This window comes from Monodelphis domestica, chromosome 7 (assembly GCF_027887165.1).
Source record: "Monodelphis domestica isolate mMonDom1 chromosome 7, mMonDom1.pri, whole genome shotgun sequence".
Classification (NCBI taxonomy): domain Eukaryota; kingdom Metazoa; phylum Chordata; class Mammalia; order Didelphimorphia; family Didelphidae; genus Monodelphis; species Monodelphis domestica.
In genome coordinates, this window is record NC_077233.1 from 206,116,617 (window position 1) to 206,143,003 (window position 26,387).

At 37.4% G+C, this 26,387-nt stretch overlaps 1 protein-coding gene across 1 annotated transcript in view; it reads left to right on the forward strand.

Annotated features, from left to right (window-relative positions):
* The window catches only part of PCSK5 (proprotein convertase subtilisin/kexin type 5), a gene marked incomplete at its 5' end in the record, with an annotated part of 595,445 nt that overhangs the window by 68,911 nt on the left and 500,147 nt on the right, over positions 1–26,387 (forward strand). The window lies entirely within an intron of this gene.

The following is a 26,387-nucleotide window of genomic DNA, read 5'->3' on the forward strand; positions in this document are numbered from 1 at the left end:
CTGATTGATGGATTTACTAACTGATCAACTTTTGATGGGTTGGACGTTTTCTCCAAGTAGTGTCAGGGAAACATCATTTTCTACTCCAAATTAAGAAGTGGAGATTAGTTAATGTATTTAAAAGAGACTAGAGCTGGGAGCAGTTGGGTGGCTCAGTGGATTGAGAACCAGACTTAGAGATGGGAGGTTCAAATCTAGCCTCAGACACTAATTATCTGTGTGACCCTGGTCAAGTCACTTAAAGACCATTGCCTAGCCCTTCCCACTCTTCTACCTTGGAACCAATACATAGTATTGATTCTAAGACAGAAGGAGAGAGAGAGAGAGAGAGAGAGAGAGAGAGAGAGAGAGAGAGAGAGAGAGAGAGAGAGAGAGAGAGAGAGAGAGAGAGAGAGAGAGAACACTATTAATTGTGGGGTTTTGTTTTACTTCATTGAATTTTGTTCTACATAACATAAGTTATAAGAGGGAGGAAATGGAAGACTCAATGGCTGAGATTTTCCTTAGAGAGATCATGTGAGGCCCTAGCATTCAAATTGAGGGATGAAAAGGGAAAAAGAAACTCATGGACTCATTCATATGTCATTATTTAACTTTTAAGGCAAGATCTGTGATTTTATTAGCAACAACAACAAAAAAATCTCAGTGAAGAACTACTACCATTGCAGATGAGCACCCCTTTAGCAACTTGTAGTTTTGTATAAACATTTGAGGCCCTGAGAAATTGTGATTTTCTCAAAGCTTCACAACTATTAAGTGTAAGAGGCTCAGTTGGAATCTGAGTCTTTCTCACTACTCCATGCTGCCTTTTAAATGAGTACAGCTTGTTTTCTTTGTTATATTTGTATTCCTGTGCCTAAACCAATGTTTGGTACCTATTAGGTTATTAATAAATACTCATTGATTGAATTAAGCATTATTAATTACCCATCTCCCATCTTTTATAAAAGATGTTTTATTTTCCCAGTGACATATAACAATTTTCAACATACATTTTCCAAAATTATAAGATCTAAATTTTCACTTTCCTTCCCCCTTCTCAGAGATGGCAAACAATTTGATTTGGATTATACACATATTACCATATAAAACTTACTTCCATATTGGTCATGGTTGTAAGAAAATATTCATATAAAACCAAAACCCCAAAATAAAAGCATAAATGAAAGTGGAAAATAGTTTGTGTTGATCCGTATCTCTGGCATACATCATACCAGTTCAACAATTCTGTTAAACAAATCTAAGAAATGTAGGGGATAAAAAAAGACTGAGAACAGGATGCACACAATTCCTAGATCTCCAGGGATCACCAGGTATAATTTCTGGAATTTAGAGGCTTTTCATACTTCTGAGGAAGCTAATCTGACCATTCCATAAGAGAAAAGCAGAACTTTTGAAGACTGAGGTTATCATTCTCAATGTAGGGAGAAAATGGGTTGGGAGGGAGAGAAGTCAGGTTTTTGCTGATTGAAAAAAGTAAAATATAATTTTTTAAAGTCTCAGGTTAGAACCTGCATGTCATTTTTGAGTGTTCACATGAACCTAACCTGGGCAATTTAAGCTTGATTTTTGTGACAGTTAGCTGGTCTCACTGACAGCTTTTCTAATTTGGTTGGTTGGCCCCTTTTACATTTTGAAGTTGTTTTCAGTTTATAGGGTCACTGTTCTTGCTCTGGATGAAAATACATTTTGATTATATGGTATTTTTGAGTGCTGCCAGGAATTAAGGCTTTATGACAGGAGAAATACACGAGGTCTGGGCTAGAATTTTGAGAAGTGAAAACACAATATAGATGGCTTTAATAGAATTAGTCGATCTATCTGGCTGTTTTCTTGCTTTTGGAAAGTTCTACATGCTCTAAGAAAAATAAAAGATTTAGAGGCCTGAAGGGTTCAAAACTGAGAATGACCAAGCCTGAAAGGCATTCCTGACAGTTAGTTGAGTGTTTTATTTGTATTATATATTATATATAAATAATCACCCAAAACCCCCATTTGGTTTTTAAAATTTGGTTCAGACTTTTGGTTTCCTTCCTCCCCAGTGAGGAAACCCTCTATATCAGGGTATAGAAAAAGCACCTGCTGTACTTGCTAGTGTCTGAGAACTGCCTTGACAATGAAAAATTACATTATAATAGTAACAGTTGACATTGTTACAACAATTTAACATTTGAAAAGCATTTATATGCATTATCTCATTTGAGCATCACAACAACCCTCTGGGGTAGTGGATATTTGTATATTATTATCCTTAATTTACAAGTAAAGATACTGAGTTTCAGAGATTTACGTGAATATAGCCAATATTTGTCACAGATGAGATTTGGATTCAGTCCTTCCTGATTCATACTTCTCAATAAGAATTTCCTTCTTACCCTGATAGAATGTAAACTCTGTTGCATCAGGGACTGTCTCATCTTTATCTTTTTACCAGTATCTAGCACATAGTGAGTTTTTAAATAAATATTTGTTGATTGGTTGTTTTATCTACTATATGAGGCTACCTTTCATTAGAATGAAAGATCATATTTAATGTGAAGATTGGGCTCTTATTTTAAGGAATGGGAATTTTAGATACAATAGATGTTTAAAAAAACTTAGTCATGAGTTCCAGTTAAGATGGCGGCTTAGAGAAAGCTAAAGTTCAGATCTCTGGAAAACCCTTCCCTACCGATCTCAAAATATAAGCTCCTAAGGCACCGAAATTCAAAACGATCAACAGCACAGACCCTGGGAAGCCTCCTCCTGGACCTGGACCCGGTTCAAAAGGTACGGCTCCCCTCAAAAGCCAGAACCCGAGATCACTCGGACCTCAGGGGTAGGAGCGCAGAGTCCAAGGCTCCCGGAAGCCGAAGCCCGGCCGGGCTCAGAGAGCAGGGTCCTCCGAACCACAACCCTCAGGGCCTTCTACCCGAGTCCAGGTGAAAGTTACTGCCTGGGGCTTCCGCTGCAGAGAGCTGGTCGAAACAACAGCAACCCTCAGGGCAGGCAAAACAGCCTCATGGGCTGGATCCTGCTATCCAAGTCTCAGTGAAAGTCCTTGCCCTAGAGCTTGGGAAAGCTGCAGCCCATCCCCCCGCAGGCCGATGAAACAGCCTCACGGCCAGCGATTCTGAAGGCAACTTCCTGAAAGCGAGCCGGGGGGAGAGTGTGGCCTCGTGGTCTGACCCTTCCATTCCAGTTCCAGTGAGGCATATTCAGTTTAACCCAGGGAAAGCTCATAGAAGGGACAATCTGCCCCGGACTAAAGCCTCTGATCACCAGACAGAGATAAGAAAAGCTAATCCTCCACATTCAGAGATGGCAGCAAACTCCACAGAAGCACAGAAGCCCCAAAATACCAAGAAAAATAAGAAGAAAGGGGCGACTTTGGACACATTCTATGGAGCCAAAATACAAAATACAGAGCAGATAGAAGAAGATATACAAGAAAATTCTCCAAAATCTTCCAAAGGAAATAGAAACTCTCCACAAACCCATGAAGAATTTGAATCAGAAATGACCAAAAAGATGGAAGCCCTCTGGGAGGAAAAGTGGGAAATAATGCAAAAGAAATTCACGCACCTACAAAACCAGTTTGACCAAACTGTAAAAGAAAACCAGGCTTTAAAGCAAGAACTATTAAAGCAAAGCCAAAACACCAAGAAATTAGAAGAGAACATAAAATATCTCACCGACAAGGTGATAGATCTGGAAAATAGAGGGAGAAGAGAAAATTTAAGAATAATTGGACTCCCAGAAAAGCCAGAAATAAACACCAAACTGGACATGGTGATACAAGATATAATCAAAGAAAATTGCCCAGAGATTCTAGAACAAGGGGGCAATACAGCCACTGACAGAGCTCACAGAACACCTTCTACACTAAACCCCCAAAAGACAACTCCCAGGAATGTAATTGCCAAATTCCAAAGCTATCAAACAAAAGAAAAAATCCTACAGGAAGCCAGAAAAAGACAATTTAGATATAAAGGAATGCCAATCAGGGTCACACAAGACCTTGCAAGTTCTACTCTGAATGATCGTAAGGCATGGAACATGATCTTCAGAAAGGCAAGAGAGCTGGGTCTCCAACCAAGAATCAGCTACCCAGCAAAACTGACTATATACTTCCAAGGGAAAGTATGGGCATTCAACAAAATAGAAGACTTCCAACTTTTTGCAAAGAAAAGACCAGAGCTCTGTGGAAAGTTTGATACCGAAAATCAAAGAGCAAGGAATACCTGAAAAGGTAAATATTAAGGAAAGGGGAAAAATGTTATTTTCTTTTACTCAAACTCTCTTCTATAAGGACTACATTTATATCAATCTATGTATACTAATATGTGGGGAAAATGTAATGTATAAATAGGGGGTAAAGAAAGACCAAATAGAATAATCGTTCTCACACAAAGATTCACATGGGAAGGGGAGGGGAAGAAAACTCCTATAAGAAGGAGAGGAAGAGAGGGTTTTTTTTTTTTACTTAAACCTCAATCTCAGGGAAATCAACTCTGAGAGGGAAAAACATCCAGATCCATTGGGATCTTGAATTCTATCTTACCCAACAAGGGTAAGGAGAAGGGAAAACCGAGGGGGGGAGGGGGAGAGGGAGAACAAAAAGGGAGGGAAAGAGAGGGGGGAGGGGGAGGGAAGAAAAAGGGAGGGACTAAAAAGGGAAACATCAAGGGAGGGGACAAGGGGACTGATTCAAAGTAAATCACTGGACTAAAAGGTAGAGCCGAAGAAGAAAAGGTTAGAATTAGGGAAGGCAATCAAAATGCCAGGGAGTCCACAAATGACAATCATAACTTTGAACGTGAATGGGATGAACTCACCCATAAAACGTAGACGAATAGCAGAATGGATTAGAATCCAAAACCCTACCATATGTTGTCTTCAAGAAACACACATGAGGCGGGTTGACACCCACAAGGTCAGAATTAAAGGATGGAGTAAGACCTTCTGGGCCTCAACTGATAGAAAGAAGGCAGGAGTGGTAATCATGATATCTGATAAAGCCAATGCAAAAATAGACCTGATCAAAAGGGATAGGGAAGGTAATTATATTTTGTTAAAAGGGACTCTAGACAATGAGGAAATATCATTAATCAACATGTATGCACCAAATAATATAGCACCCAAATTTCTAATGGAGAAACTAGGAGAATTGAAGGAAGAAATAGACAATAAAACCATACTAGTGGGAGACTTAAACCAACCATTATCAAATTTAGATAAATCAAATCAAAAAATAAATAAGAAAGAGGTAAAAGAAGTGAATGAAATCTTAGAAAAATTAGAATTAATAGACATATGGAGAAAAATAAATAGGGATAAAAAGGAATACACCTTCTTCTCAGCACCACATGGCACATTCACAAAAATTGACCATACATTAGGTCACAGAAACATAGCACACAAATGCAAAAAAGCAGAAATAATGAATGCAGCCTTCTCAGATCACAAGGCAATAAAAATAATGATTAGTAATGGTACATGGAAAACCAAATCAAAAACCAATTGGAAATTAAACAATATGATACTCCAAAACCGTTTAGTTAAAGAAGAAATCATAGAAACAATTAATAATTTCATCAAGGAAAATGACAATGGCGAAACATCCTTTCAAACCTTTTGGGATGCAGCCAAAGCGGTAATCAGAGGCAAATTCATATCCCTGAAAGCTTATATTAACAAACAAGGGAGAGCAGAGATCAATCAATTGGAAATGCAATTGAAAAAACTCGAAAGCGATCAAATTAAAAACCCCCAGCAGAAAACCAAATTAGAAATCCTAAAAATTAAGGGAGAAATTAATAAAATCGAAAGTGATAGAACTATTGATTTAATAAATAAGACAAGAAGCTGGTACTTTGAAAAAACAAACAAAATAGACAAAGTACTGGTCAATCTAATTAAAAAAAGGAAGGAAGAAAAGCAAATTCACAGCATTAAAGATGAAAAGGGGGACAGCACCTCCAATGAGGAGGAAATTAAGGCAATCATTAGAAATTACTTTGCCCAATTATATGGCAATAAATACACCAATTTAGGAGAAATGGATGAATATATACAAAAATACAAACTGCCTAGACTAACAGAAGAGGAAATAGAATTCTTAAATAATCCCATATCAGAAATTGAAATCCATCAAGCCATCAAAGAACTTCCTAAGAAAAAATCCCCAGGGCCTGATGGATTCACCTGTGAATTCTATCAAACATTCAGAGAACAGTTAATCCCAATACTATACAAACTATTTGACATAATAAGCAAAGAGGGAGTTCTACCAAACTCCTTTTACGACACAAACATGGTACTGATTCCAAAACCAGGCAGGTCAAAAACAGAGAAAGAAAACTATAGGCCAATCTCCCTAATGAATATAGATGCAAAAATCTTAAATAGGATACTAGCAAAAAGACTCCAGCAAGTGATCAGAAGGATCATTCACCATGATCAAGTAGGATTTATACCAGGGATGCAGGGCTGGTTCAACATTAGGAAAACCATCCACATAATTGACCACATCAACAAGCAAACTAGCAAGAACCACATGATTATCTCAATAGATGCAGAAAAAGCCTTTGATAAAATACAACACCCATTCCTATTAAAAACACTAGAAAGCATAGGAATAGAAGGGTCATTCCTAAAAATAATAAACAGTATATATCTAAAACCAACAGCTAATATCATCTGCAATGGGGATAAACTAGATGCATTCCCAATAAGATCAGGAGTGAAACAAGGATGCCCATTATCACCTCTACTATTTGACATTGTACTAGAAACACTAGCAGTAGCAATTAGAGAAGATAAAGAAATTGAAGGCATCAGAATAGGCAAGGAGGAGACCAAGTTATCACTCTTTGCGGATGACATGATGGTCTACTTAAAGAATCCTAGAGATTCAACCAAAAAGCTAATTGAAATAATCAACAACTTTAGCAAAGTTGCAGGATACAAAATAAACCCACATAAATCATCAGCTTTTCTATATATCTCCAACACAGCTCAGCAGCAAGAACTAGAAAGAGAAATCCCATTCAAAATCACCTTAGACAAAATAAAATACCTAGGAATCTATCTCCCAAGACAAACACAGGAACTATATGAACACAACTACAAAACACTCGCCACACAACTAAAACTAGACTTGAACAATTGGAAAAACATTAACTGCTCATGGATAGGACGAGCCAATATAATAAAAATGACCATCCTACCCAAACTTATTTATCTATTTAGTGCCATACCCATTGAACTACCAAAATACTTCTTCACTGATTTAGAAAAAACCATAACAAAGTTCATTTGGAAGAACAAAAGATCAAGGATATCCAGGGAAATAATGAAAAAAAACACATATGATGGGGGCCTTGCAGTCCCAGACCTCAAACTATATTACAAAGCAGCAGTCATCAAAACAATTTGGTACTGGCTAAGAAACAGAAAGGAAGATCAGTGGAATAGACTGGGGGAAAATGACCTCAGCAAGACAGTATACGATAAACCCAAAGATCCCAGCTTTTGGGACAAAAATCCACTATTCGATAAAAACTGCTGGGAAAATTGGAAGACAGTGTGGGAGAGACTAGGAATAGATCAACACCTCACACCCTACACCAAGATAAATTCAAAATGGGTGAGTGACTTAAACATAAAGAAGGAAACCATAAGTAAATTGGGTAAACACAGAATAGTATACATGTCAGACCTTTGGGAGGGGAAAGGCTTTAAAACCAAGCAAGATATAGAAAGAATCACAAAATGTAAAATAAATAATTTTGACTACATCAAACTAAAAAGCTTTTGTACAAACAAAACCAATATAACTAAAATCAGAAGGGAAACAACAAATTGGGAAAAAATCTTCATAGAAACCTCTGACAAAGGTTTAATTACTCATATTTATAATGAGCTAAATCAATTGTACAAAAAATCAAGCCATTCTCCAATTGATAAATGGGCAAGGGACATGGATAGGCAGTTCTCAGATAAAGAAATCAAAACTATCAACAAGCACATGAAGAAGTGTTCTACATCTCTTATAATCAGAGAGATGCAAATCAAAACAACTCTGAGGTATCACCTCACACCTAGCAGATTGGCTAACATAACAGCAAAGGAAAGTAATGAATGCTGGAGGGGATGTGGCAATGTAGGGACATTAATTCATTGCTGGTGGAGTTGTGAACTGATCCAACCATTCTGGAGGGCAATTTGGAACTATGCCCAAAGGGCGACAAAAGAATATCTACCCTTTGACCCAGCCACAGCACTGCTGGGTCTGTGCCCCAAAGAGATAATGGACAAAAAGACTTGTACAAAAATATTCATAGCTGCGCTCTTTGTGGTGGCCCAAAACTGGAAAACGAGGGGATGCCCATCAATTGGGGAATGGCTGAACAAACTGTGGTATATGTTGGTGATGGAGTACTATTGTGCTCAAAGGAATAATAAAGTGGAGAAGTTCCATGGAGACTGGAACAACCTCCAGGAAGTGATGCAGAGCGAGAGGAGCAGAACCAGGAGAACATTGTACACAGAGACTAATACACTGTGGTATAATCGAACGTAATGGACTTCTCCATTGGTGGTGGTGTAATGTCCCTGAACAACTTGCAGGGATCCAGGAGAAAAAAACACCATTCATAAGCAAAGGATAAACTATGGGAGTGGAAACACCGAGAAAAAGCAACTGCCTGAATACAGAGGTTGAGGGAACATGACAGAGGATAGACTCTAAATGAACACTCTAATGCAAATACTATCAACAAAGCAATGGGTTCAAATCAAGAAAGCATCTAATGCCCAGTGGACTTACGCATCGGCTATGGGGGGTGGGGGGGAGGAAAAGAAAATGATCTATGTCTTTAACGAATAATGCTTGGAAATGATCAAATAAAATATATTTAAAAAAAAAACTTAGTCATGTTTTACATTTATCAAGGAATTGGGGGTGACCTCAGTAGTCCTGATCCCACTTAATTCTACTCATTCCCATCTATTTGTTTCCTTCCATTTATCTTGCCTATGGGATCTGGTCATTTGTACATGTTATTTATGCATAGAATACACACATGTATGTATGTGTCTCAATCTGCCACTCTTTTACCTCTCTGTTAGCAGGTAGGTAGAATGTTTCATTATGAGTGTTCTGGAATCATGGTGGGTCCTTGTATTGATGAGGACTGATCAGAGTTCCCAAGGAATTTAACTGATTGTAATAAAAACACTGTTAGAATTTACCTATTGAAGAGCTTGTGATGAAAACACCTTTGTATAAAATTTAGGAAGCTTCATTACCATGGTAACTATATAATACCATGATAGTGCTTTTGTCTTTTAGTCACTAAAGAATAATAACATTTTTAACAATTACTTCTTAATTAAACTATTATTATTAATTATTATTATTTAGTAAACTAAAAACTTGATATGGAATTCCTTGTTCATTTTCTCTAGTCTAGTAATGATTTTGATGGCATAATAAATTAAGTTTGATAGGCAAGCCCAATATAATTTTTTTCAATTTTTTCAATTTTTAAAAATTGAAGCTGACAAAATTCCAGTTTTATTGACCAGAGTGAGAGTTATTGTGGCCTCATGGATAGAAAGCTGGCCTCTGAGATATGAAGATCTAGGTTCAAGGCTTTTTTCTGACACATAATGGGTCTATGATCCAGTCATTTAACCATTTGGTTCCCCATATTAATTGTTCTTAAAGTTTTTGGTTTTAGAACATTTAGTTTCTTTTTACACTCTAAATTTATTGAGGATCTTCCCCAAAAGACTTTTATTTCAGTAGGTTTTATCTATCAATTTTTACTGTTTTAAAAAATTAAAACATCTTAGTAAATAATTTTGACTTCATGGATTCCCTGGAAAGGGTTTTTGGACCAAGAACTGTGGCCCTAGGCAATTATCTAAGACCAAAAATTGCAGAGTCAGTAAATATCTGCATTGTTAGAAAGACTTTCCTCTATGGGAGTTATTTCTCTATACAAAGCCCATCACAAATGGCATCTAAAAAAACTGAGCAATCTTACCATAAATTTGGTGAGCCAATTTCATTGAACAATATTATTCATAATACTACTAATAGCGAGCACTTAGGGTACTTCAGAGTTTACAAAATACTTTACAAAATTTCTCTTTTTATCTTCACAACAACCTTGGGAGGTAAGTACTATTATTATCCTTATTTTACAGATGAGGACATTGGGGCAGATCAGAGGATTAATAATAATCATAGTATTTACATAGAACTTCAAAGATTGTAAAGCTCTTTATGAATATTATCTCATTTTGTCCTCACAACATCCTTAGGATGTAAATGTTATTCTTATTTTACAAATGAAGAAACTAAGGCTGAGAGGATCACACAGTTCATAAAGATCTGAGATTGTTGACTTGAAGTCCAACCCTCTATCCATTACTCCAGCTAGCCACTTGTGCAATTGTCCTGTTATTAAGAAACAATGGTCTGCTTAAACCATGTAGTCATTACAAGTCAGTTGCAAAAAGGGGGAACATTTTTCTTTTTCTCTTTCTTTTCAAAGTCCACGCCACTGGGTTTCATGAAGGCATGTTGGGTGGTTCTGTTGCAAATTTTTTTCAGCTTTACAGAACAGCAGAGTGAGAATTAGTCGAGTTCTGCTGTGTGTGGGGGGATAAGGCTGCCAAGAACGATTGACTAGTTAGGACAGTAATTGTGAAAAATGATTTTAAGCCACATGGTACTTTCTCAGCCAACTGGATGGGGTTCAGCACTCCAAGTGTGTGGAACATGGCTGTTTCTGTGGTTGGCACGCTCAAGCCTTTCTGATGATTTATACTCTCATTTGACTCTAATAAAAACTGGTGCAGTTTATGGTATTATTGGTCTGGCAGCTTTGAAATCATCCTTTTTAAACATCCCATTTAGCTTTTTTAATTGAAAATGCAACATGGTAGAAATATGTAACCATGTGGCACAGCCGGAGGGAACCAGGAGGCCTTGGTGAAAAAGAGCAGAGACAAAAGGCAGGGGAGCAAATGATGTAGTGGAGTCATCATTGGATGGCGATCAGGAGAGATGAAGTTTTCAACCAGTTTCTGTCACTCACTAGATATATGACCTTGAAGAAGTCATCTTTCCTCTGCCATCCTTGGTTTCCTCATCTGTAAAAGGAAGAGGTTGAACTAGACTATCTCTAAAGCTTCTTCTGTCTCTAAAATGTCCAATCGCCTTATTAAGAAGAGAAATGAATGTTATGCAGTGACTCTGGCCATCACTGAAGTTATCCACTTCAACACTAGTCAGTTTTCCCTATCATAGACTAAACTACTAATTTAAATCTCAGCAGTTATGTTAAACCAGCAAGCAAGCAAGCAAGCAAATATAAAAAGAACCCACTCTGGATGTGCAGTGAAATTAATATAAGATTGGAAGTCAGAAGACCTGAGTTTGAATCCTCAATCTATGACCTACTACTTCTGTGACCTTGACCAATTAAGTTGACCTTGCTGAGCCTCAGTTTGCTCAACTGTAAAAATGAAAGCTTTGGACTACAAGACTTCTGATGTCCTTTCTGGCTCTGCCTGTAATTTTATAATTCTGTTCATGCTTCCCCCAAAGCAAACCCCAAGACAAAAACCTTGCTATGTTCCCCTCATTTCTTCTTTACTGTTTCAAGTTTTCCTTTCAGCGACATTATCTTATTTCAGGTGTTTCCTTTCCATGACACTTGAGTCCAGAACTCAAACTAGCATGAGGAGAATGTGGTTCTGTTCCATGACATTGGTGGGGTAAATGGTGGACTTACTTTTTTCCATGATGACCACTGACATTGTACCTTGCCTTGTGGTCTTCCTTGGGCTGGTGGGATTGCCATCCCCAGAGTCTTTTTGCCATGGAGTCTTACTAGAACAACCTTCCTCTAGAACTTCCAAGGAGACCAAACTTCTCCTACACATTCTATTAGCACATACTATTGTACTGTCCTCTTCTGCTTTGTCACAGGCAAAAAAAATTCTAGTTATTGTTATCTTTGAGACATTTACATAATACTTACATTTATAAAAATACATATGCTTCCATAAAAAAAAATTATAGTGTCAAAAAAGACCTAAAATATGAGAGGCAGCATGGAATAATGACTAGAACATTCTATTAGCACATATTGTTGTACTGTCCTCTTCTGCTTTGTCACAGGCAAAAAAAAAATTAGTTATTATCTCTGAGACATTTCTGTAATGCTTATATTTATAAAAATACATATGCTTCCATAAAAAAAATATAGTGTCAAAAAAAGACCTGAAATATGAAAGGCAACATGGAATAATGAATAGAGATCCAGTCTTGAAACCACAAAGATCTGGGTTCAAATCCCATTTTTGATACATACTCGATATGTACCTACAGCAAGTCACTTAACTTCTCAATCCATTAAGCACCCCATTAAGTAGCAGAGAAGGTGCCAACCTGCATTGGTATAAGTAGTACTCTCACCTAGGATTTCTTTTTTACATCAATGGCACTAGCAAATATCCCTTTGAAACCTGGAGTAAAGAATCACATTGCTAACACAAATAAAAATGAATTTCTGACAACTTTGCAGAGATTAGTCAATTTCATAAGACTAGAAACGTGCTTCCATGGCATTACCTTTCTTTTTTTTCTCTTTGACATGTTAATTTTATATTAGAACACCATCAAAAATTGGATTTGAAAAGGTTAAGAAATTAATGTTCAAATTCTTTCTATTTTGGAACCTGTAAAAAAAAAAGTTTTCTCTTTTTGGCCTCCAGGTCATCTTTTTAAAAGTGTTCAGCAATTATCAAGTTCAAAGAAAATATGTGGAGACCATGTCAAGATGATCTCTACTGTCTGATTTAAGAGGTTCTTTTTTCTCTCTTGATAAAGAAAGCATCAGATCTTTCATTAATTTCTTCTCTTTTGACTGAAATCTATCAGAGTAAAATAAAAATAATTTTTGCTTCTTCCTCCATCTTCCACAATCAAAAAATGGCATTTGGCAAAGTGAATGCTATATAGTAGGGACTTAATAAATGCATGGTAGGAGACAGACTATCCTTTGCTGTGAAATAATGAAACTCCTCTTAAATTCATTTCATTACTCCATTTCCCATAAACTGGCTTCATTAAGTGAGAACAATGTGGCATGATGGAATGGATGTTTCATTTGGAGGTTCTCTAGTACTTTTGTTTGAATATGTTCTCTGCCATTAGTGACATTGAACAAATCACGCCACTTCTTGAGACCTCTATAGTGAGGCCTCTAGTTAGACTAAAGGCAATGTGTATTAGTGGAAAGAATTTGTACTGAAGGAACATGGGTTTGAAATCTAGTTTTGCCACTTACCACCTTAGGCAAGTCTCAATATCCCTGAGTCTTAATTTCCACATGTATAAAATGAAGAGATTGCATTAGCTGGCTTTTAAAGTCTTTTTTTAGTTTTAAATTTATAATCATATGAGTCCTACAACTTAGATTGAAATTCTATCTCTATTATTTACCTGTCTGACCTTGGCCACAGCATTTAATATCTGTGAGTCTCAGTTTCCCTATCTGTAAATTGAAGAAGTTGCACTAGATGACTTCTGAGACCCCTGAGAGTCAACAAGCTCATTCTATCATATTTTTCTCCTATAAACAATAATTGAATAACATTTATATCATGTTTTAAGATTTTCAAAGTACTATATAAATATCTCATTTCATCCCTGCAAAAATTCTGGGAGGTAAATGCTGTTATTACCTTCATTTTACATATCAGCAAACTAAAACAGAAAGAAATAAGTGACTTTTATAGAATAATAAAGGTAGTAAGTTCCTGAGGCTGGATTTATACTGAGGTCTTCCTGAGTCTAAGCCCAATCCTCTATCCTTTGTACCACCCAACTGAGTAGTCCTCCCCTAATTTGCAGGAAGTAGATGAGTGAAAATAAACCAAAGTGTGGTCTTTTTATGAATTTTATTTTTTTAAAGCCTTACTTTCTGTCTTAGTAACAACTCTAAGACCGAAGGACAAGGGCTAGGCAAATGGGGTGAAGGGACTGGCCCCAGGTCATATAGCTAGAAAGTGTTTGAGGTAAGATTTGAACCCAATTCCTTCCAATTTCAGATCTGGTGCTCTATCCATCCTGCCACTTAGATGCCCCCAAAGTATAGTCTGGATCAACTACCTTATGTAGTAGGTGAAAGGTGAAGGAGAAAGCAGAAACAAGGAACTAGGAAAACTGCTTAATAGATAAATCTAGAGGAAAGGCTTTGAATCAACAAATCTGAGACTTTACAATCACAGAGGAGATTAGGGCAGTTCAAAGATCACTGCTATCAGCTCTATACTGGTAAATGAGTTATTCCTTAAGGAAAATCTTTGCCCAATTATATCTTATTACTTTCACATGCAAAACTAACCCCAACAACTTGATTTCTAGTAAAAGATGACTCGATACCCATATTGGATCTGTGCGTAACAGAGCAAGGCAATGAGGGCTGGGGGACGAAATCTATTTACCCAACGGAATTCACTAATTGCAATTGTAACCTCCATTTTATAGGAATGTGTGTTGCAATGGAAATACTGCTGTATTTGGAGTTGAAAGATCTGGACTTTGGTCTCAGCTCAACCACTTATTAGCTACATGACCTCAAGCAATTATTTTACCTCTCTGGGTTTCAATTTCCTCAAGTATGAAAGAAAGGGGCTGGATGAGGTGACCTGAGGTCTCTTCCTGCTCTAAGTATATGATTCTATAATGGAAGTAATTTAGGATGACTGTTCTAAATGGAACATAATTGGCTGCCCTTCCTGGAAGGACTTTGACCAGGTCAAAGATGACAACTAGGTAATTGTCCCTTGGTTTCTAGGTTAAATGACTGTTGTTACTTACCATTGCACTACTGCCATCACCAAATGATGAATTTGTTATCAAAAAATTAATCACTGGGACAACCAAGTGCCTCAGTAGATCAAGAGGCAAGCTTGAAGAGGGGTGGGGATCCTGGGTTCAAATCTGGTCTCAGATACTTCCTACCTGTGTGACCTTGGACAAGTCACTCAACTCTAATTGCCTGTCCCTTATCACTCTTCTGCTTTGGAACAGATGTTTAATATAAATTCTAAGACAGAAGGTAAGGACTTTTAAAAAATCACCTGACATGTATTTATTGAGTGAGTGTATATTAGATGTTTAGCTAGGTCCAGTATCCAAGCAAGCAACTATTTACCAGGCATGAATTTAGGGGGGTGGATAGGTTGTGAGGAGTTTTTGTCATTCATTTGTTTCAGTCATGCCCCATTCTTCATGACCCTATTTGGGGTTTTCTTGGCAAAGATATTAGAGTAGTTTGCCATTTCCTTTTCCAGCTCATTTTACAGATGAGGAAACTGAGGCAAGCAGTTAAGTGGCTTGCCAGGGTCACACAGCTAGCAGGCAACTAAGGCTGGATTTGAATTCTAACTTTCCTACTTACTGTCTGATGGTCTATCTGCCCTCCTTAAAGCTTGTATATGAAGCTTTTCATTCCCTAACGGGCTTGCCTCTCACTAAGGTAGCCTTTGAGGATCCAGGTTTTTTTCTCTACCATGATGAAGTCTTCAAGAATAACTGGGAAGTTTCATGGTCCTCATACCGGCTGTGAGAGACAATGTTGCATGATGGCCAGAGGGCTGGTCTTAGAGTCAGAGACACCTAGGTTCAGGTCCAGTTTCTGACAAATTCTGGTTGTATGACCTTGGGCAAGTTACTCAACATCTCAATATTCACAGGCAACATTCTAATACTACAAATTGCAAAATAGTAGCCCATCCTCATTCATAGAAGAAACAAAGAAGTGAATTCTGTCTACTAATGAAACAATAGCCCCCCCCCCCTGTTTGGTATATCGATTTTTATCTTTAATTAATTCATTAATTATTCACAATATAAAATATGTTTTTATTTATAAATATGTATTTTAATTTATATGTATATGTTAGCATATATAATATTTATATTATAAATATTTGTGAATAAATATTATAAATAAATATAAAATATAAATAAAATAAAATAATCAAATAAAAATTAACATTTTTTAAATGTTGGATTTGGAGAAAATATAACAATTGACTCTTGCCATCCAGTTTGAGCTGGCTCCTGTACAACCCTGAATTCAGTATATATCTATTTATTTATTCATTGATTCACTCAAATGCAAGTGATATTGCTGAGCTCTAAAAGGTAATAGTAACTGGTTGGATGGGTGGTTAGAATGGAAGAAGATGAGGTAGATGGAAAGAGAGGAATAAAAGGTGACTAAGTTTTCAAATTTGAGTGACTAAGAAAATAGCGGTAACATTAAAAGAAATTGATAAATTAAGAGAAGTGGGATTTGGGAGGAAATTTTTACTTTCCAAATGTCAAGTGAGAGAATTATGATCAAATATAGAATGATGAGATATATTAATTCACTTAAAAACCTGACTTCTGGTTTATCTCCTTTCACTCTCCTCTCAGACCTAAATAAAGGAGTATCTAAAAACAATCAAATGCCCAAAAAAAAAAAAGATATTTGTACCAAAGTATGGAGTTAATATAATAGAGTAGAAGAAACTTTTAAAGCAGAAAAAAAATCATGTTAAATAAATGTTGCCAGCCTTTCAACAGAATATGGAGCTGCTGGTCCATAATCTATATCCAAATACTCAATGGTGGGGAAGAGTTCTGAATAAATGAATAAAAAATGAGAATTTCATTGGCATTCCAACTTTTAGTATAAGAGAAGGCTACTCAAGAGATGACTGGGCCACTTTAGCCATTTTAGTTACCTCTGTGTTTGGCCTCAAAGGATAAAAAAGGTAAACCAAATGTTAAAGGATATTTCAGTCTTATTTCTGAAATTGTTGATGCATTCCTTTTGGGCTGGAGAAAGGGAAAGAATGTAACTAGGAGGCAAATCTGAAGAAAGTAATTTATTTTAGAATAAATTAGTTTATAAAGTTGAACCCAATATCTTTCATTCCCTAATGAAATGTGTGAAAGCACTATAGTCTTTTAAATTTAACTCCTACTCTTGGGAAATAATCCCTGATTCTGAAACCCAAGTAATCTCCTTTTTTTTAAAGCTGAGATCCACACAGGATTAAATAAGGAAACTCCTTCCATAGAAGCAGGACTATAGAACAGCAACTACTTTCTAGCCTTAGAGAGTTGGTGCTTTTCTGAAATAACAAAGGGGAAGTGGTTAGGTGGCTTGGTGGATTGATAGTCAGACCTAGAGACCAGAGGGCCTGGGTTCAAATCTAACCTCAGACATTTCCTAGCTATATGACCCTGGGCAAGTCACTTGACCCTTGTCTAGCCCTTACCACTCTTCTGCCTTGGAACCAATACACAGTATTGAGTATAAGTCAGAAGGTAAAGATTTTTTAAAAAAGAAAGTAATAAGGAATAAAACTAATGGCTCAATAGGCAAGAAGTGAATTAATGGATTAATATTAACTCATCATAAAAAATGGGTTACACACTGTTTTTTCAACTCCAGATATACCTGAGTGCTCCATCACACTTAGAGAGGACTCTTTATGATTATTTGTTGTTTTCTCTCTGCCTCAGAATAGAGTGGAGAGAGGCGACTTTGCTATTTAACACCTCAGAGTAACTGGCTGGAATTCTGGAGTTCCAGTCCCTGAACTAGAATAATAGCCATTTGTTTGTCATCCAGTAGTTCTCTTCCTTGTTTTATTCTTAACTTTCTTGAAAAGACCATCAACAATTGATGCCTCCACTTCTGCATCACCTACTACGATCCTTTGCCATCTGACTTCTGTTTCTGATGCTCGATGGGTTCTGCTCTCTTAATGGTCATCAATGGTTTCATCAACACATTCAATTATACAATTTTAAGTTCTTGCCCTTTTTGAAATCTCTGCCATGTGATGCTGCTGATCATCCCCTCCCTTGGCTTCAGAGACACCACATTTTCATGATAGCTCTCCTATTCTCTCCTTTTTGCTGACTATTTACCCCCTTTCTCTGACCTCTTAAGGAGGAAGCCCTTTATCGGTGGTTCCCTATTGCTTGAATAAAGTTCAGAATTCTTTGCCAGCCAGTTAGAAAACGTTGTAATACTCTGTGTCTCTCATTTTAGTTCATGTTATTCTTCTCCACACTTCTATACTCTGAGTCCAACTGGGCTCCTTTACCTGCCAAATCAATCAATAGACATTCATTAAGTGCCTACCATGTGCCAAGTGCTGTGCTATGGACTGGGAATTAAAAAAAAAAAAACCAGGCAAAAGAGAGTCCCTGTTCTCAAAGAGTTTATGATCTTCTCTCCTTGCCTTTATATATACTAACCCCTCTACCTGGAATATTCTCCTTCCTTCTCATTGCCTCTCAATAAATTCCCATCCACTTTTTAATGCCTATAAATTGGGTGAAATTTGAATAATGTCACCTCACCTCTGACTTTGTCTTTGAGTCTCCCTCTTGGTAATGACCTTCCATTCTCCAGGCTTCATGTAATGCTTTGCTCTGAAGCTTCCATCTGTATTTTCCCCTTGCTGAACAATAAGGGAGAGGGAAAGGAACAAGTATTAATATAGTACCTACTAGGTGTCAGTGCTGAGCATTTTTCCAGCTACTTTATTTTTATTTTTTTATTATAATACAAAACACACTTCCAAATTGGTCATGTTTGTAAGAGCACATTCATACAAAACCAGAATCCTAAAATAAACCTAAGTACCCTGTTATAAAAGATAGTATTAAGCATTTCTTAAAAATAAATATCATTTCATTTGATCTTCACAACAATCCTGTAATATAGGTGATCCTTATTTTAAAGTTTTGGAAATTGAGGGAGATAGAGGTTAAGTGACTTGACCAAGGTAACACAGTTAGTGAGTGTTTGAAGCCAGACTTGAACCCTTGCCTTCTCCACTCCAGGTTTGGAACTCTATCCTCTGAACTTGTAAACTGGGAACCTCTAAATTGGCTCTCTTGTATGCTCCTTGAGGGCCAGGAATGTGTCTTACCTGAATTATGCATCTTCTCCAGCATGTATTACAGTGCTCTGCACATAGTAGGAGATTAGTAAATGCTTGTAGAGTAAAAGAATCCCTGAAGAGTTTAAAATGCTTGTAAACAACTATTGTATCTCCTCTAGGACTTCTTAGGCTAATGAAACTAAATTCCTTCAAATAATTAGTGTGATCAAAGTCAAACTTTCTGGCAAAAGATTTGAAAATGGCTCCTTTTCCTTAAAAATATCAGTTTGGCTCCTGTTCTGAGTCAGTTCTTTGCTGATGGCAGCTCTATATATGTACCCGCTGTTTGTTTCTTGCAATTTCTCTGGTATTTTGTCCAAGACTACTTTACCTAATTAAAAAGCCAGGTTTCTCTTGCCATCTCCTCACCAGTATTTCATAGATCCAAAGATAATTCTTGGGTAATTCTCTGTCTTCTGTGCCTTGGGTCACTCTCCTTCCTCAACTCCAACTACTGAGCTCCCTGGCTTCCCTTAAGTCCCAATTAAAATCTCATCTTCTACAGGAAGACCTCTCAGATTCCTCTTAATTCAAGTACCTTCCTTCTGTTAATTATTTTCTGCTCATTTTGTGTTTGTCTTGTTTTGGATAGATTTGTTTGCATGGTGTCTCCTCTAGAGAGTAAGCATTTTGAGGGCAGGAATTGTTTTCTGTTTGTTTTGTTTTGTTTTAAGCTCTTTTTATATCTCCAGAATTGAGTGCAGTCCTGGTACCTATTAGATGCTGAATATATGCTTATTGATCGACTGATAGAAGGAAACAAAATAAAAAATGATTTGAGTAATTATACCTTCTCAGTCATTTGTTATAATTTCATTTCTTCTTATCCCCTTTGGGGATTAAAAAAAATCTTACTGCCTTCAAAAGAATAAAAAGGGGCACTTTTGTTGTCCTGTTCCGCCAGCCTCAGTTTATTCTTAAGCTTCTGACACTCTTCTTATAAGGACTAGGCATATTTCCCCCGGGTGTTCATTTTTAGTTAAGCCCTTGCCTCTATCTTCTGAAGCACTCGCCTTCTAGTTTCTCTAGCTTTTCAGAAAGCCAGATGGGTCAGGGAGTCCCCTAAGGATTCACACCTCTCTTCTGAAGCTTCTGCTCTTCATTTTTGACAAAATAATGTCTGTGCTTTCAGAATTTTCCTTTTGTTTTATTTTGCCTTCTCTTTCTGTCTGTGTGTGAAGTCTCTCTTGGGCTCACTTTCCCTGTGGAAGTTTTAGGCAATGAGATGTTAAGGATCCTTTCTTTGAATGTGACTGGAGGACTGTGTGGGTACCAAAGGGAACAGGTACGTGTCCTCTGGATCCCTTCCCTATCTGATTATGACTCCTTTCCATTCATTCTGGTCACCCAGGATCATGAATTTAGGGCTGGAAAGGATGTCAGAAGCCATCTATTCAAATCCCTTCTTTTTGATAGAAAGGAAAACAGAAGTCCAGAGGGGTTAAGTGATGTGACTGTGGTCACACAATACCAAGCATCAGATGTACTATTTGAACTCAGGATCTTTGACTCTAGAGCCCAAGCACTGTCCACTGAACCACATTGCCAAAAATTATCTTTCCCCTTACTACATTCTCTTCAACAATGCTCTTCTGTCTCTCTCATCACTGGAAGCAAAATTGCATTTTATGCCTTACAAACTCTTCTTGTTTTTCTGTTTAGTCAACTGTTGTTGTCATTGAAGTCATGTCTAAATCTTCATGATGCCACTTGGGGTTTTCTTGGAAAAGATATTAGAATGGTTTGCCATTTTTTTCTAACTTATTTACAGATGATGAAGCTGAGGCAAACAGGGTTAAATGACTTGCCCAGGGTCACACTGCTAACATGTGTCTGAGGCCAAATTTGCACACAAGTCTTCCTGTCTCTAGGGCCCCTGGTGTTCTAATGTAGCTGCCTTCCTAATCTAATAATAATAATAATAATATCATCTTTATGACACTTGCTATATACCAGGCACAGTGTGAAGCACTTGACACATATCTCATTTTATCCTGATAAGAACCATAGGAAGTAGGTGCTATTATTATCCCTACTTTACAGTTCAGGAAACTGAGGCAGGCAGATGTTAAATGGGTTGCCATAGGTTACACAGCTGGTATATATCTTTGTTAATATTTGAACTCAGGTCTTCCTAACTCCTAGACTCATTGCTCTATACACTGAGCCACCTACCTGCCCCTAATAAGCTAGCGTGATGGTCATTGGTTTCCAATGAGGGTGCCATTGGTTTTTTGTTTTTGTTTTTTAAACCCTTACCTTTCATCTTGGAATCAATACTTTGTATTGATTCTAAGGCAGAAGGATGGTTAGGGGTAGGAAATGGGGGTCAAGTGACTTGCCCAGGGTCACACAGCTGGGAAGTGTCTGAGGTCAGATTTGAACCTATGACCTCCCATCTCTAGGCCTGGCTCTCCATTCACTGAGCTACCCAGATGCCCTGGTGCCATTGTTTTTTAAGGAATAGTTCCATTTGAAATCAGCCTTTCCCTTCTTGCAACAACCCTCCGCCACAATTCTTTCATGATGCAAGAAGCATTGATATGCCTCTTCTGAGTCTGACTGGGGAGCTCACTGGGATGTTTGGGAAGGAGGTTGTGCTATTTCTGTCACCCCACCAAACCCCTGTATGCCTATAACAATTATAGAGTTGACATTTTGTTGTGCTTACAAAGGCCAGACTCTGTGCTGATAAGCACCTGACCATTATTATAGCGTGTGATTCTTATCACAATTCTGGGAGGGAGTTACTATTATTATCCTCATTGTGCAGATGAAGAAACTGAGATAGACAGGTTAAATGACTTGCCCAGGGTCTCTTTATATTTCTACATATAAATATGTATTCTCTATAGATATATAAATGTAAAATATATAATTATATTAATTTATCATTAAGCTATTAAGGGTTTGAGGCTAGATTTAAATCCTGCTCTTCCTGACTCCAGGTCTAGACATCTATTCACATTGCCACCTATTGCCTCTCTATGCCATGAATAAATAATAAAATATTGCTGCCAAGGCTAACTAAGCAGGGAGGTCCTTATCCTTTATCCTCCCACCAATCTAATTTTCACCTTCATTCTATGATGTGAGACAATATTCAATGTCAATGACTGCTGTAAGTTTCCTGTGGGTTGCAGTGCAATCTTCTCCAGAATCAGGTTGTTTAGTAGCCATTAGACAGCTCTGCAGAATGTTTACTCAAGAAAATGCTCCATGAGATTCTTGAAAAGAGAAGACACTTTTATAACTAAGAAAAGCACCTGCAATTGGACTTGACTGGTGCAGGATAAAAATGGAATGGTTTCTTCAGTTAGCTTGCTTTTTATGCTTTGGGGCATGAAAAATCTCTCCCCAAATCTGGAGGCAATATTCTCCAAAGGATAGAGTATTGAGTGGTTGATCAAGTGCCTTATGGGAGGCTTCATTTCTTCCCAAGGCTCTTCCGTGGGACTGGTGGGAGGCAGGCTTAGATATATGATTGGGCTACCCAGGCATGGCAGCATCTATGTGTCTTTGTCCTCAGGAACCACTTCTCGTGTATTTCATATGTAGGCTCCTCTTGGAAAGGGACCAATAAAAGCCAAGATGTCAAGTAGCATCTAGCAATTATTTTTATTCAGCCTAGAAGGGAGGAGATTAAAGCAGTCTCTTTAGTAGCTATATGTATTGATTTTGTTGCTTGTCAGAGGTGAGATTGTTTGGGGGGAGGGATTTTTTTTCCTCCAAATAGATTTATTTTCCAGGGATACATCATGCAATAATAACACGTTGGATCTCACTCATTGCCGTTGCTGATTTTGTCTCAGGACATGACAGAATACATTTGTACTACCTTTTGAAATCTACTTAAAACGTGAAACTGTTTTTGTTTTAAATGGCAATGGGCCTGAAACCTCCATTTTGCAATAGCTTTTTCTTTGATGAGATGTACTACCTGATTCTATAAATGACTCTTTTTATAGGAAATTCTGCTTGCTGAAGAAAGGTCAGATCAGTATAGATGAGACAAAATTCAGTGGAGCAGAATAGAAGTGTATTCATGGCTTCAATCAAGCTATTGCTTACATTTCACATCCTACATAATTTATTATTGCTTGGTTTTGGTCATGTCCTACTTTTTGTGACTCCATTTGGGGTTTTCCTTTGCCATTTCCTTCTCCAGCTCATTTTACAGATGAGGAAACTGAGGCAAACAGTGAAATGACTTGCCCAGGGTCACACAGCTACTAAATGTCTGAGGCCAGATTTGAATTAGGAAAATGAGTCTTCCTGACTACAGGTCAGACATTTTATACACTATCACCTATCTGCCTAATGGGAGTCATTTTCAGATTCCTGTCAGAATATGGCTGTCTTCCTGCCCCTGGAATAACGTTACATTTACTTTTTATAGGTTTATGTTTACTTGTCTGTGTGCATGTTGTTTCTCCCTAGAAAGTAAGCTCTTTGAGGGCAGGGAGTACAGTGCTTTGAACAAACTAGACATTCAATAGTGTTTGTTGAATTGAGGTGTGACTGCCTATAATTTCCACAGACATTTAATTAACTTTCTACTCTACAATCTATGGAATCTTTCGCCATTACATTAACATTTCACTAAAAAATATTAGGTACTTGCCATGAATCTGATATCCTGCTTGGGTATGTGCAGATGAGGTCATTATATAATAAATGTATGCATCCTGTCCCTGATGTACTTACAAATTATTTGGCACAGACAAATACACATCAATAATTAAATCTTACTTAAAAATTTATCACCTGTAAGAATTTGTAATCATACCTCCTTTTTCACCTTGGGTAGGTGATTGTCTGTACAATTGATTTAAGTGTAGTCGGAGTATACATAAATTATCATTATCTATATTTTGTGAAGAAAGGGATAAGATTGATTGGTTTATAAGATTATTACAAGCTATTTGTGCCCCTTCTTTTCAATCTTACTTGCTGGGATGCATAGAGGCATAAGCTTTCTTCTCCTATCTACCTCCTGCTTATTGATAGTCCCTTTCACTCATTCTTACTAGGAGATTAAAAACTGACCTAGCATGGCTCCATGGATTGAGTGTCAGGCTTAGAAAAGGTCCCTTTCCAAGAGGAGCCTACATATGAAATACACGAGAAGTGGTTCCTGAGGACAAAGACACATAGATGCTGGGTTCAAATCTAAATTCAGATGTGTCGCTTAAGTCCCTTAACCCCCATTGCCTAGCTCTTACTGCTCTTCTATCTTGGAAACAATATGTAGTATTGATTCTAAGACAGTAAGGATTTTTAAAAAACAAACAAATGGTACTAACAAGGTTTTTGTGATGAACTGCACCTCGTATAGTTTCAGGCACTCAATAGACACCTTAATAAACATTTGTTGATTGATTACCCGCCTTTCCCACTGCAGTCACTATAAGCAGTCTCTTAGTACATGGTACACTCCTTTTTTCCTTGCTTCCAACAAACCAAAAGACTATTGGGGTAAGCGCCACCCTCTTCTTTTAGGTAACCCATAAGCTGATTTATTTCTTGTTTTCTCTGTTTCCTATTTATCTGTCTACCTAACTATCCCCATTTTCCATTTTCTCTTTGGTCTCTGCCTTTCTCCTCTGACCTGCCCCAGACTGTAAGGACCAGAGCAATAGACCATAGTGAAAAGATGCTGATTTTAGAGAGTCCTTAACGCAATTGCAGTCATTCAACTGAGCTTTACACCTAAATAGAAAGAATAATTAGATATCAGAAGCTATCAGACTACAGACTAGAGTGAGTTGATCTACTCTTCTCTACCCTTCCATTCTTTCTCTTTCCTCAACTGGCAACCTCTCCCAAGGCAGTTTCATGCCAGTGGCCCCAGGATCTCTTTCTTCCTCTCCCAGAGCTTCCCCTGCTACATGACCTAGGGGCAAGTTTTGTAGTACTTCTCCCAGACATGCACCTTCTTAGTTGCTATTCTAATGAAGCGGGCTTGCCTAGTTTGGCTGTATCAGAGAAAACAGAGGAGGGAAGATGGAGAGGGAGAGTATCATGAGGCAATGCTACAGGTAACTTAAATAAGATCAGCCTTGAATGTCAGAGACAAAGAACAGGGATTTTATTCAACCACTGAAAGTTCTTGAGCATTGGAATCATTTTGTCAAGTTGTAACTTTTTAAAATCTTTATCTAATGTCTTATAATCAATACCAAGTATTTGGTTCCAAGTTAGAAGATCAGTAAGGGCCAGGTGATTGAGTTAAGTGACTTGCACAGCTAGATAGTATCTGAGGTCAGATTTGAACTCATAACCCCCCATCTCTAGTCTTGGCTTTCAATCCACTGAGCCACCCAGTGAAGCTTTTCAATGTACAATGTAAGATTAATCTGAAATAAAGGCTTTGAAGAGATGGGGAGACAAGTTAAGGGACTGTTTCAGTTGCCCAATAGATAGGGAATACTTGAGGAAAATGACAATTAGCAAGATAGTGTTCAATAAACACAAAGATGCCAGTTTTGGGGGCAAGAATCCACTATTTGACAAAAACTCCTGGGAGAATTGGAAAACAGTATGGGAGAAATTAGGCTTAGATCAACATCTTACACCCTATACAAGATTAACTCAGAGTGGGTAAATGATTTAAATATAAAAACGGAAATCATAAACAAATTAGGTGAACATAGAATAATAGTATATCTGCCAGTTCTATGGGAAAGGAAGGAACTTAAGTCCAAGCAGGAGATAGAAAACACTGCAAAATGTAAAATAAATAATTTTGATTATATTAAATTTAAAAGTTTTTGTTCAAACAAAACCAATGCAACCACAATTAGAAGGGAAGCAACAAGTTGGGGGAAATTTTTTATAACAAAAACCTCTGACAAAGGTCTCATTTCTCAAATTTATAAGGAGCTAAGTCAATTGTACAAAAAAATCAAGCCATTCCCCAAATAGTCAAGGGACGTGAAGAGACAAAGAACAGATAAAGAAATCAAAACTACTAATAGATGAAGAATGTTGGAGCTGCCGAGTGGCTCAGTTGATAAAGAGCCAAACCTGGCATCAGGAGGACCTGGGTCCAGATATGGTCTCAGACTTCCTAGCTGCATGACCCTGGTCACATTATTTCACTCCAATTGCCTAGCCCTTACTGCCCTTTTGCTTTGGCACCAATACTTATTCTTGATTCTAGGATAGAATGCAAGAGTATTAGGAGAAAAAAATTAATGTGGGTTGGACTGATGGACTAATGGAAATGATTTAGAAAAAAACTGAATCAAGAGACATGTTCCTTGTGACTCAAGGCATTTTTTATTTCTCTTTTCCCCTTGCCTCATATATCCATTAGTTTCTTATTTTTATCAATTAAACATCCAAGAGAA